Genomic DNA, 13,955 nt, shown 5'->3' with positions numbered 1-13,955 from the left:
AACTGCCCTCAACTAATACATACATATATATATATATATACATACATATGTATGTATATACATATACATACATTATATATATATATATATATATATATATATATATATATATATATAGAGAGAGAGAGAGAGAGATACGTATAATATATAGATACGAAGGAGAAAGAACCTTTCAACCTTCTCCCATGGCGCACCTTTCTCTTAGCGAAATAACGATGGTGAATACTGAAAAGTATTTGAACAGGGTCGAACAAATGAACAAATTGAACCCAATTCGATGCTAAAAACGCATCTCATCTTTACTTCTGACAACCTACGCTATGTAAATCGAGGTTTGGAAACGGTAGTTCAAACTTTGTACGTGAAATCGACGTACAAAGGTAAATGCAGATATACATATATAGGTATGCATACAGATAGGCATGTATAATATATATATACGCGCGTATATTTATTTCCGATGGACTCTTTTTGAAGATTTATGACTCGTATTTTTCTCATTTTTCCCGTTTCTTTTCTCTTTTTTTATTTTTTTTTTATTTCATATATATATATATATATATATATATATATATATATCTGATATATGTATTAACAATTGTTTATAAATATTGTCTGGGCAAACTTAAAAATTTAATGACGGTATATATTAATTATATTATATTTTTATATCTCTTTATATCATCAAATTATTATTATTACAAGTGTAATATAATAATGGTTTGTGTATTGTCAACTGTAAGTATATTTAAGGTGGATCGAAAATTTAGTTTTAAATTAGTTTGATAAACTGAAGAAAAAAATTTGCTTCGAAAAAGAGTCGCAAAAATGAGTAATTGATTTAAAAAAAAACAATATATATATATATATATATATATATATATCCATATCTTTTTTTTTTCTCTCCCTCTCTCTTTATCTCTTCATACATATACCTATAGATATATATATGTATGTATGTATAGAGAGTTGAAGATATACAAGACGCGATACTGATGTTTAACTAGCAGGAAATTACAGCAACGCGGGATGACTCGCCGTGGGACGGAGAAATTAGCACGGATACCTTAATTGTTCTTCTCTTATGGTGCTTCGTGGTTTCACTAAGTAAGAGATTTTTTCCAGAGCTTCCTCCTTCTCTATCGTACTATCTCTATCTCTATCTTCAACCAACGAGAACGTTTATTGACTTCTTCTCGGATTTTAAACCTAAGCTCAAGTTTAAGACGATAAACAGAATCGTTTTTTCTTCTATCTTTTTTCCGCTTTTTTTTCTTTTTTCTTCTTTTTTTTTTTTAAATCGACTATCTTCTTTATTTACGATCTATGATATGTACGTGTAAGAAAAAATAAATATATGCATTTCTTTTTGTTTAAACTTATCTCATAAACATCGTGATTTTAAATGATCTTTTAATAAACCTAACATAAAGCGTTAGGATAAATTTATAAATTAGAAAAATATAAATTAGATATCGATTGGATTTTTATAATATTTATAGGATACATTTGAAAAGAAATTAATTTACCAATTCGACTATACCTATCTGTGCAATTTTTTGTCTAGATTTAAAAAAAGTTCCATTTAACTTTCTGCACTGTATTAAATTTTTCCATATATAATTTCAAAGTTTTTTAGAAAGAGTTAATCGATTTGAAGAATTGTCTTGACATTTTTATAGCCGATAATATATTACATATATGCATGCATATATACATACATACATTCATACATATGTACATACATGTATACGTATATATCAACAAGAATAAGACGAATCGATTTACATATTACGTAGAAACGATTCATTTTGTATGCAGAGTCGTATGAAATATTCGATATCCGTTTTGAAAGACGACACTGGATAGCATCCGGCCGAGAATACGTCTGGACCGCATCGTTTGACCAATCATAGATCTATCTATTAATACGGAATGGAGTGCAATCAGCGTAGAACATCCGGTTTTGCGAGTCAAAGCGGTTGAAACGCGATCGATCGGTAAGACGACGAATACGAATGGCTGCATTGGATTGCCAATTTCATTACGTTTCGTTTCAAAATAAAAAAATTATTCCGTTTTATATGTCTTCCTGATAATTTGATAAAAATATTTTCTAACTTTTATCGACATTTGTCTTTTCCTTTATTTATTTATTTATTTTTTTTCCCTCCTTTCAATGCTATACATTTACGTATAGATACGTACATACATACATACATACATACGTGTACATCCGGAGACACCGAAGATTTTCTCGTCACGCTTTACGTTCGAGTCACCGAACAAACTATTCTCACGCTCTTGGAACGAAATCACGGAAAGACAATGTGAATACGGGAGCTCTTGGCAGTGCCCCTCGTTTCCGAGGCTCGCGGGAAAAGATCCACAAAGCGGCCAAGGAAGCGACAAGATGGAACGGTATTACGGTACACGTGTCGCGAGTTCTACGTGAGACTCGGTTCGTCCCATGAAAGAAAAAAAAAAAAGAAAAGAAAAGAAAAAGAAAAAGAAAGAAACTAAATGCGTAAGTTTTAAAGGGAGTAATATACGTAAGAAGAAAAAAAGAAATTGAATAATAATAATAATAATTACACAACGAATGGGATTTAAAGAATTTCAATTTAAAAAACGATGACATGAGTTTAAAAGGAAAATGAATAAAGATAAAAAAGGAAAGACCTTTTTAAATTCGTACATTTATAGGTACCGTACATGAAACGTGGTGGAGATAAACTTTTTTTGATAAAAAAAAAAAAAAAAAAAAAAGAGAGAGAGAAAGGAAAGAAAAACAAATAAAAAGAGAAAAAGAAAAACAACTTCCAAAGTAAACGAAAAAAAGAGATATAGAGAGATAGGTGGAGAGAGAGAGAGAGAGAGAGAGAGAGAGAGAGAGAGAGAAAGAAAAAAGAAAGAAAGAAAGACAGAGGAAGCCGGAAAAAATTTGGTCTACCAGGCAGAATGATCTCAACGGGGCGAGCGAATGGTTTACATACAAACGCACTTTGAACGCTCTCGTAACAGCATCGAGTAGTTAATACCTATTTTCGATCGACGAAACACGTTCCAAAGTATTTTATTTGCCAGCATCGAAGCGTACATCTATACGTTAAGCTCGGTAGTCCCCCGAATGAATCGCGCGTGCCTGAAAATCCGGAGTCTAGGGCTCCGATTGGTTGGCACTTGATTGAATTGGCGGTCAGCGCCGGGCATTAGGTCCAGCTTTCCAAAAGGATTGAATTTCTGTTACAATTATCGACCCACTATTCACCCCTCACCCTTACCACAATAAAACCCACCCCCATCCCCTACCATCTTCATCGTCCACCAAATCACCCATCGTCTATCTCTTTCTTTTATCCCTTTCGTCAACTAACTCGTATGCATTCGCACAAATATATATATATATATATATATATATATATATATATATATATATATTATAGATATATATATATATACATATATACACACACATATATTTATGTATATGTACGTCAAATCTTTAGCAATGGATCCTTCTTCTAACGGCGCAGCTGTTGCATTTAATTGGAAGCCGAGAGTAAATCCAGTTCACGATGACGAGCAGGGATAACGTTCGCGTAAGAAGATCGTCCGTTATTGACACTACTCGAGCAATAACGCTTCGAGGAAGCCGGTTAATCCCTTCACCGTGTTGAACGTATAATATATTATCTCTATTCGTCAGGATCTTTTCCTGCTTTCGATTGTCGTTCAAATGTATATATAGTAAATCTCTAGTATTATGTGTTATAAGAGTTAAAATATTTCCTTTTATATTTTTTTTTTTATTTTATTTATTCGTTTATTTATTTATTTTTGTTTCTTTGTTATAAAGAGGAAATATACGCATTATATTTTTTTCGTGATCAATAAAATAAACAAATTATTCCTAAGAAAAATTGATCGTTTAAAAGTTTATACGATAGATATCTGATATAATATGTTATATTTACTAGTTAGAATGTTCTTTTTTTTCTTTTAACATGGTTAAGTAATATACGAATTTGTTTATAAAGAAAGTTATTGATAATTCAGACTTATGAATATTTAAATTATTTTTGTGACATACATATGTATTATCGCCGTTTGATATATCGTAATAAAATAATTATTACATCGATTATGGAAACTTATGTATGTAACATGTTACGATACATAATGTTACTTCCTTTGTAAGATCTCAAAACGTGAGATGAATCTTTTGATTTGCAATTGATCAAGATCGGTACTGAATTCGATATTCCGATCGTGTCTCGTTAGAAAGTGTTGCGACACAAAGGTAGGATGATCGAGTTTCTTTATCCGAGTGTCGTATGTATATATATATATATATATATATATATATATATATATATATAATACATTACATACACACACATAAACATATTTCGTCATGGAATTAATAGTATCTATGTATATACATGCTATCTCATAGAAAATACATGTCTAAAAGATATATTTTTTGATTCAATAATAATAAAATAATATAAAATATTATGACCTATAAGCAAGAACGAAAAAAAAAGAAAAAGAGATAAAATATTTTTGAATAACATTAGTTTGTCTATCATAAAATAATCATATAGAGGAATCAACAAACGTGATTTTCTTTGGCTTCGTCTTCAAGTATCATTTGTTTAGAAAAAGAAAAAATAAAAAGAGAGAAAGAAAAGAAAGAAGGAAAGAAATAAAAAAGACGAAGAAGACGAAATATTACAAACGATAGGGAAAAAGATTTTTTTCTTTTGTTTTTTTACATTGCTTTCGAAACGTCATAGATCCGAAACGAATTCAACTCACGAACGGTAAGAAGAAAAATAGATAAAATCGTTCTTCACAGTCGAGAGCTTACAAAACAGGATCGACGACCTGCCGACGAGCATCGGTTGTTCATAATATTATCATAAAGGCTACACCTGCGACACGCGACTTCCTATTCGACGAACACCCATGATCGATTGTGAACGATCGCGATCTACTTCGATCTCTTAGAGTTTTTTCCTTTTTATCCTTTCCTATCTCTCTATCTCTCCCTCTCTCTCTCTCTTTCTTCTCTTTCTCTCTCTTTCTTTTTATCCTTCTCGGTATAATGCGAACACATGTTGACCTCCATTAACCTGGAATCTCTGACCTCGCGAACTCATCGTCGCGACGTAGAAGATCGTTAATGGGACTCGTGTTACCGTTAATAGTCATTTTTTCTTCTTCGACTTGTTCGAATATCTCGTTCGATTTCGTTTTAATGTTTATTGTAGATTTCTTTTTATTCTCAACACCTAATGTATTTTTATTTTATTGAGACATCTTTAGTATTTGATTTTAATTATCCATAAAATATATATATATATATATATATATATATATATATATAGAGAGAGAGAGAGAGAGAGAGAGAGAGTTAGAACTAATTTAAATGATACTTCGTAAAAAAATTTCCAATCATTCTATCGATACAAAATGATATATCTTCTTTGGACATTTTAATTATTTGATTTAATTTATACAAAAAAGAAAATGATGGTTCTTTTCGTTCGCTCTTCATTAGAAAAAAAACAATTTCTTACATCTTTATCAAATAATTCTAATCAATTTGATACGACACATTTTCTGAAGTCGCACATCTTAATTATGCTAAGATAATAGTAATAATAATAATAATAATAATAATAATAATAATAATAATAATAATAATAATAACAATAATAATAATAATAATAATAATAATAATAATAATAATAATAATAATAATAATAATAATAAACAAAGAGAAAAGAGGAAGATCCGATCCGTTTACTATTTATACAAAAAAAATATGTATGAAAAAATGGTCACGCTTCCTAAACGATTTTCTAAGACTTTCATTTGGATTATAACGGAACGTGCATAGTTATTTTTTTTTCTTTTTTAACGAAATGTTTAGAACGACGATAATGAGACCGTTCGTCACGAGAAACGCGTAGATCCTATTTAAGTAATTAGCAGAGTCTCTAAGTAGTGCCTTTATAAGAGAAAGATATTTAGTTAACGACTAGCATAATTGTCATCGTAGCACTATGTCTTAACCGTGAATCCATCTTGGAACGTTTAAAGTAGATAAAGAGATTTTAATCGCGTCAAAAGAAAGATTTCAAACTTCGGTTATCATTTATTATACCATGTAAATATTCAAACATTATTTCTTTGTTCGCATATTATGACAAAAATGGCATAACTTGCGGTTTTCTTCTTTTCCTGCCTTTTTTTATTTCTTTTTCTTCTTTTTTTTTCTTTTTTTTTTTATCTTTTCAAACAATTTTACAACATCGCACGTGAGCTAATAAATACATTAAAAATTCATTATCAAAATGGACGTTATAATGCCACAATAATACACGATATCACGATATATTCTATAAAAATGAAGAGATGGATAAAATGAAAAGACAAAAATGAAGACGCTTTGGTTATATGAATTTTTAATTAAAATTCGTTGGATTAAAACCGATTCTCTATCGAGATTGGTATTAATTTCTTTTTTCTCTTTCTTTTTTTTCTTCTTTTTTCTGTTTCATAGTAGACACCGATTTTTTTACGTTTCTATCATTTTCTCATATAACGTTGGAAAATGATAGAAAGGGAGAAAGAGAGAGAGAGAAAGAGAAAGAAAGAGTAAGAAAGAATTTCACAATATCCGTCTTCGTGACAATTATATCCGTCTCCATTGCAATTGTATAGTTTGATTCGTATGTTCTACTGCAATTAGTAACGATTATCTTCGCGGTCGTCGCGTTTCACGGTGAATACCTACCGTCGATTACGAGTTCTCGAATGAAAGAATTAGAGAGAAAGAGAGAGAAAGAGAGTGAGAGAGAGAAAGATATTTTTTTCAAGTAAGAGAGAAAATCGTACATCCAATTTTTCTAATAACAGTTGAATAACAACGAAAGTTCTTTCTTGAAAATTTGTAGAAAATAATTTCTTCTAAGTTTTATCGAGGTCTCTTCTTTCATTATCTCCCATTATCATCTACTATTATTATGAGAAAAGTTATCCCTTAAACATATTATGAATAGATCAGGAAAATAGATGCAAAATTATGTATAGAACTAAGTAAACTATAATATCTAAGGAATGAATATTCTCAAAGGAAATCATATCTGTTATATATCCTCGATACTCGATAAGAATTAGTTGGAATAGAATTCTATTGCATGGTTCCTTGTCAAAGGTAACGAAAGCTTTTCTCTTAAAATATCTCTATTCTCTAGTCAAACGATCAATGATCAAAGGTATATTTAAATGAAACGATCCTTTGATCTCGATCAAATGTTTACTAATGAAAAAGAACATGAAACAAAGAAAAAGATTATAAAAAATAAGATATATATGTATATGCGCGTGTGTGTGTATATATATTCCAGACATAATTGGATTTATACTAATAGTAAATGTTGGATCTTGAAAAAATTTTATTAACTTGAATTTTAATTCATTCTAAACTATTTTTTAGTTAATCAAGGTTAAAGGAACATTTGACAAAAATACATTGATAGTGGCTACAAGTCAAAGATAATCGAATTCAGTTATCTCATTCGTTCGTATTCCTAAGAGAAACACAGAAAAAGAGAGGAGGAAGTAGAGAGAGAGAGAGAGCGAGGGAGAGAGAGAGAGAGAGAGAGAGAGAAAGAGAGAAAGAGAGAGAGACATTCCTCCCACTAGTTAACCATCAACTGTTCGTATCAATGAGCAACGATCGCGAACGTGAATAATTACGCAAAGAGGTTTGATGTCGAGAACGACGAGAGTGCTTTTATACGCCGCGAGCAGGCCACGTCATTTGTTTGTAAACAAACCACTCGAATCTGCAGTGGCGATCGAGTCGACTTCCAGCTGAGAGAGAGCTCGTTTCCCGAGAACGATATATACGTCCTGCTGCTTTTTCAATGTGTATGTAGTAAAAGTAATGACATTGCTCTCTCTCTCTCTCTCTCTCTCTCTCTCTCTCTCTCTCTCTCTCTCTCTCTCTCTCTCTCTCCCCCCAAGCAATTATAAGAAAAATATATGATTGATTTAAAACGATATAAACATTTGAAAGAACGGGAAATGTTTATTACGTTCGATCCTTTAAAATTCGAATATTATGATTTTCTCTACAGACGTACATACATACACAGCTATAGATATCTTTTTTTTCGTAGTAATGTATAATTTTTGTTTCTCTTTATTTTTTTTTCTTTTTTCTCTTTTTTTTTTCTTTCTCGACGATACTTCGTTATACAATCCTTATGTAATATATGGTTATTAAACGTAAAGAAAGATGTACAAAATATAAATAATGTTTTCTGCGTTGCAAAATTATTAATTATTATTTTTCATTAATTCGAGCATCCCCCTTTTTTTCTGATCGTTCCACTTACGAAACAATCGTATTTTCTCTTCAACAAACATAGCTAAATGAGATAGCAAATAAATATGTTTATATTTTGTGTTCGAAAATGATATAAAAGAGTGTATAAAAATGTTTTACATTTGTTATAAGTATAATAATAAGAGTAATAAAACAGTAAGATCGACTTTTGGTCCGCAGGCGGAAGTATTATAATGGAAGTAGCGCGAACCCTTTATGATTACTGACGTTTCTCTTTTAAACGAGGATCAGAGAAAGAAATAAAGAAACAAAGAGAGAGAGAGAGAAAGAAAGAGAGAAAGAGAGAGAGAGAGAGAGAGAGAGAGAGAGAGAGAGAGAAAGAGAGAAGGCGAATCGAGGTGTATGTATTATAGTAACATCGTTAGTATACAGGAAAGCGTCCAATATCGAGTTTTACACGGTCGATGATCGTGCCGAATCATGATTATGCTTGACGATGGTCGATGACAAGAATAAAACGTGCTTCCATGATATCCGATATCTTTCTCTTTCTCTTTCTCGTATTTGCCATAGCCTGATTTTACGATACAAGCTCTCTCGAGAATGCCAAGAAATAAATCGAACGTATCGAATCGATAAAAAAAATATTTTACGAGCGTCGAAACGAAAGCGAAATTGATTTTCTTTTTTTTTTTTTACGAATATTGTACATTCGATTTTATACATATATATATATATATATAGAGAGAGAGAGAGAGAGAGAGAGAGATCTTTCGTAATACGGACTACAACGCATCTTTAGGTATTTTGTAATATGTATAACGTTACATTACTATGCAAATTGTAATAACTAACGTCTCCAGTAGTCATTGATTTTTTTCTTTCTACGTTGCAATAGTTTCGAGGGAAAGAACGGTGAAGGACTTGTGGATTGGTGGGAGTGGAACTCGATGGTAGAAGAACTCGTTGAAACCATTACCGAAAAAACTTCAAGGAAAGTTAACTAGTACTTCTGTTAAAACGTTTCGATGTTCGATAAGACGACTTCTCGTAGAAAGTTCATGGTTACTTTATATGCTGAGGAAAGATCGAAGCCCGTTTCCAGATACACATAGACATACAAACACACAGACACACACACTCTCTCTCTCTCTCTTTCTCTTTCTCTCTCTTTCTCTTTCTATGTACACATAAATATATCTTAAAAGAGATAAGTCAAAAAGTAAAGTTGATTACTCTCTTAAGGAAAAGTTTTCTATCTATTGAGAAAAGCGACTCGCAGTCTACACACTCTTTGGTAGTAAGATAAGAAATTTCTCATTTTCATTCTCTCTTTCTCTTGTTTCTTTGTTTTCGTTAAAAATAAAAAATTATATAAATACACACACACACATATATATATATATATATATATATATATATATATATATATATATATATTGATAATACATTGATATAACTCACCATTCGGGATCGCGTACGGGATACGTCGAAAGATAAGTTGCGTTTTACGAGGATGCTCTTCCTCTCCTCCTTTATCACGTACAATTACTCCACAAATTTCCGCCACTTTTGCCCTGGACTTCAACTGACTCACACCTGTTTCCAAATCGGCGTCCTCTCTTTCGATTCCTCCTCCTCCTCCTCCTCCTCCTCCTCCTCCTCCTCCTCTTCCTCCTCTTCCTCCTTCTCTTTCTTCTCTTCCGCTTTTTTTTCTTTTTCTTCTTTTTCGTTGTCGTTTGCTGTCTGTTTGATATCGAGTCGTCGACTTCCTCTTTCCCTCTCTTTCTCTTCTTCCCTTTCGAAGTTTCTCTATAGGTTTCCCGCGTGTGTAGCGTACCGGCCACGAGTGTGTTGATCAAAACCCCCTTTTAAGTATCTTTATGAATATCCCACCCTTTTCGCACTCTTACAAATGTATATATATATATATATATATATATATATATATATATATATATATATATATGTATATTCGTAAATTGTCACAAAAAAATATATATTCGATCGCACACGTAAGAAAGAAAGAACGATAATAAATAAATATTAAAGAGAAAAAAAAAGAAACAACAAAGAATTAACGATCAAGATTAATAAATAAAAATGAGCGTGAGGAAGTCGCGAAGAAAAGAAAAACAAAAACAAAAAAAAAGGACGCTTATACACGTTAGTAATATTAAATAAGAAAATAAAATCTATAGGAGGCTTCGAAACTTTTTCTTTCTGTCTCTTTCACTCGCGTTTTTGAAAAAGGGTCGTTTATATTTAGTTTGTACGAGATAGCACGGAGCTCCCGTTCCGTACGGTGCGGGCGTCGAGTGGCGACTGTCGTTTCTTCCGCCGCTCGGCTCCTGACTCGTCCCTTTCCCCCCTCCCGAGCCACCTGCTCCCCCCTCCAGTCGACTCCTTGACCCCACCGACACACTACACTATTCCCTCTTTCTCACTCACTCTCTCTCTTTCTCTCTCTCTCTCTCTCTCTTTCTTGTTAACTGTCTCTGTCTATTTCTCTCTCACTCTCTCTTTCTCTTTCTTTCTCTATCTGACAGTTGCCGCCCTCCCTCGACGAAAATTTGTCCTATTACCGCACACATCGTCTTTCCTTCTTTCTCTTTCTCTTTGATCTTTCGGTGAATTTTGAAAAGACAATGATACTTTAAAGATTATGATCTCAAATTTATGATTACGAACGAGACAAAGATATTTAATGTACTTTCATTAATTAATTCATATCATGTGAAAATTGATATTGCATTGTAAATACTTTATATAAATATCATATTAATATTATATATAAATGTTAATAAAAATGATATATATATATATGTGTGTGTATAGAAATAAATTTTAGAAATAAATGTACAATTATACAATAAATACAATATAAATATAGTATAAATATTACATAGATATTATATAAATACTGTATCTATGAATATATGGGAAAATGTAATAAATTAAATGCAATAAGTTAAATATTTAAACAAAAATAAATATCTCAGTAAAATCGATAATAAATTTTCTTTTGTAATCGATGAGAGAGAAAGACGGAGAGAGAGAGAGAGAGAAAGAGAGAGAGAGAGTTGGAGAAAGAGAGAGAGAGAAAGAGAGAAAGAACGATAAAGAAAGAGAGATAAAGAGAGAGAGAGAGAGAGAGAGAAGAAAGATTTCATTCGAATGGCAAACCGTTTTGCTCGCGGCACATATCCTCTCTCACACTCTTTTTCTCTACCCACTCCTCGTGCGCTACTTACGCACGGCCGTGCGAAAAGCCGCACGAGCGCGCGCGTGCACGTGCGCATCGTCCCGTGCGTGGCGCGAATCGAGACCCCTACGGAATAAATCAAGCGAAGAAAACCTGCCGGAAGGTATTAGTGTTGGGGTCGAAACTCTGTCGAATGACGAACAAGAGAAAAAGATAGAGAGAGAGAGAGAGAGAGAGAGAGAGAGAAAGAAAGAGAGAGAGAGAGAGAGGGAGAGAGAGAAAGAGAGAGATAGACAGAGAGACGGAGATAGGGTTAAGCCGTGGCCTCAGGCCATCCCTTATCGCGCATCCCTGAAACGTTCTGTAGTCCCGAGGGATCTTCGTGTTAGGATTTGTCGGGAACTCGACGAGAGCCGATCTCAAACGTTCGACCCTTATCAGTCCCTCTCGCTCGGGATCACGAGACTAGCTAATTGTGTTATCGCTACCGAACGGACTCTCTCTATCTCTCTCTTTCTCTTTCCCTCCTCTTTCTCTCTCTCTCCCTTTCTCTCTCTCTGATTCTCTTTCACCCTGTTTCTCTCTCTCTCTCTTTCTCTCTCTCTCTCTCTCTCTCTTTCTCTCTTTTTCTCCTTTTCACAATTTTACAGAAAATCACGAAATGTTCTTATTCATTTCTTATAAATCCTTTTTTTTCTTCCTTAATAATCCTTTTCTTTTCGTAAAATTCTACGGAATTGATAATCGACAATTTCAATCTTGTCAATTTATATTTAAAACTTTTATATGGGATATTTGTTTCAGCTTAGATTTAGATATATGAAACTGTAATATCATGAGTCATAGAAGGTAAGTAGGTATTTGTTTATTCCGACTTTTACGAGATTATACTCATGAGTCATAATAATGGCGTGCGTTCTGATTAGTGCAAAATTAATACGTATCGTCAAATATATATATATATATATATATATATATATATATATATATATATATATATATACATATCTTTCTTTTTTTAATTTATAATTTGAATGAAAGTGAAATTAATTTGATTAATTACGTCAGAATATCAATTTAGAGAATTGTTAAAAATATACAAGTAGGTATATATACATATATATATATATATATATATATTTATATAAAAATCACAAGAGCACAGAGATTTTATTATCAACTTGTATGAAAATATACGGATCGTTCGAATCTCACACTCCGAAAATTCTCAACAAACTGGTCTGGTTTTACGAGGGCTTCATCAAAATATCGGTACATATTATCATAAACTCCGATCAGGCGAAATCGCCTTTGCGATCGAAGCCACGAAAGGTTGAATCTCGATCGTGTTCGATCTTGGCCCTCGGGTTCCGACGTGGACCAGTCCATTTATTATTCTATTAAATTCGTAGTTTCCCATCGGGGACCACCCCTGGCCTAAAGCTATCTCTCCTTTATGACTTAATGCGATATTCATATGAAGAGAGAGAGAGAAAGAGAGAGAGAGAGAGAGAGAGAGAGAGAGAGAGACGGCGGGAAGTAAAGGGACCGACCTCTCTCCGTTAGCCATGCCAGCCGTATCGTAATTAACGTTGGGAGTTTCTCTCCTTCTCCCTCTCTTATCCTCTTCTTCCCTCTCTTTATCCTCTTCTTTATTTCTTTCTTTTTTTTGCTCTTCTTTTTTTTCTTTTCTTTTTCCCTTCGAAACTCCCTTGCAGTTGTAATGCAACTCTCTTATCATCATCTTTAAATCCTTCCAACGAGTATTATTATTTAATATTATTATGAATAAATATTATGTACGAGATAACGTACATTTTTTTCTTATTTTAAAATTTATCTTGTTCCCTTTGTTTCGTTATTTGTTTTTTTTCTTTTTCTTTTTTCTTTCTTTTTCTTTTTTTTTCTATATCATACACGCGTTTATAAAACTAATATTATAAATAATTAGTAATAGAATTGAAATATATTTATGATTAAGCATAAGGATAAAAATTAAAGTTATCCCAATTATTTTGTGAAAATATAATTGAAAGAGATAATGAAATATATATAAAAATAAATAGATAATGTAATTTTGTAAAAAAGAAGAAATAAAAAGAAAAAAGAAAAGAACAGAAAAGGAAAAGAAAGAAAAAATAATGTAACGAAATAAAAAAGAAAAAAAAAGAAAAAAATAATCTACGCTCCAGCGATTCACGAATCTTGAAATTTAATTGCAACGATCGTTATTTTGGTCCGCTAAAATGATCAACGTGATTGCGAGACGCGGAACGTATAAATATACATATGTATGTATGTATATATATATATATATATATATATATATATATATATATATATAAATATTTGTTTTTTTTTCGAACGTTGCCCGTGTCC

At 32.1% G+C, this 13,955-nt stretch overlaps 1 protein-coding gene across 2 annotated transcripts in view; it reads right to left on the bottom strand.

Moving 5' to 3' along the window:
* Positions 1 to 10,345, bottom strand: part of LOC124432883 (putative uncharacterized protein DDB_G0277255) — a 49,937-nt gene extending 39,592 nt beyond the window's left edge. For both annotated transcript variants that reach the window (XM_046982172.1, XM_046982173.1), the window contains exon 1: positions 9,836 to 10,345. The gene's annotated coding sequence lies outside the window, so the exon portion shown is untranslated. The remainder of the gene's footprint in view (positions 1 to 9,835) is intronic.
* Positions 10,346 to 13,955: the final 3,610 nt, after the last annotated feature.

This window comes from Vespa crabro, chromosome 2 (assembly GCF_910589235.1).
Source record: "Vespa crabro chromosome 2, iyVesCrab1.2, whole genome shotgun sequence".
NCBI classification, from domain to species: Eukaryota; Metazoa; Arthropoda; class Insecta; order Hymenoptera; family Vespidae; genus Vespa; species Vespa crabro.
The sequence above is the reverse complement of the archived record's forward strand: the minus strand, read 5'-3'. Positions and strand labels throughout refer to the sequence as shown.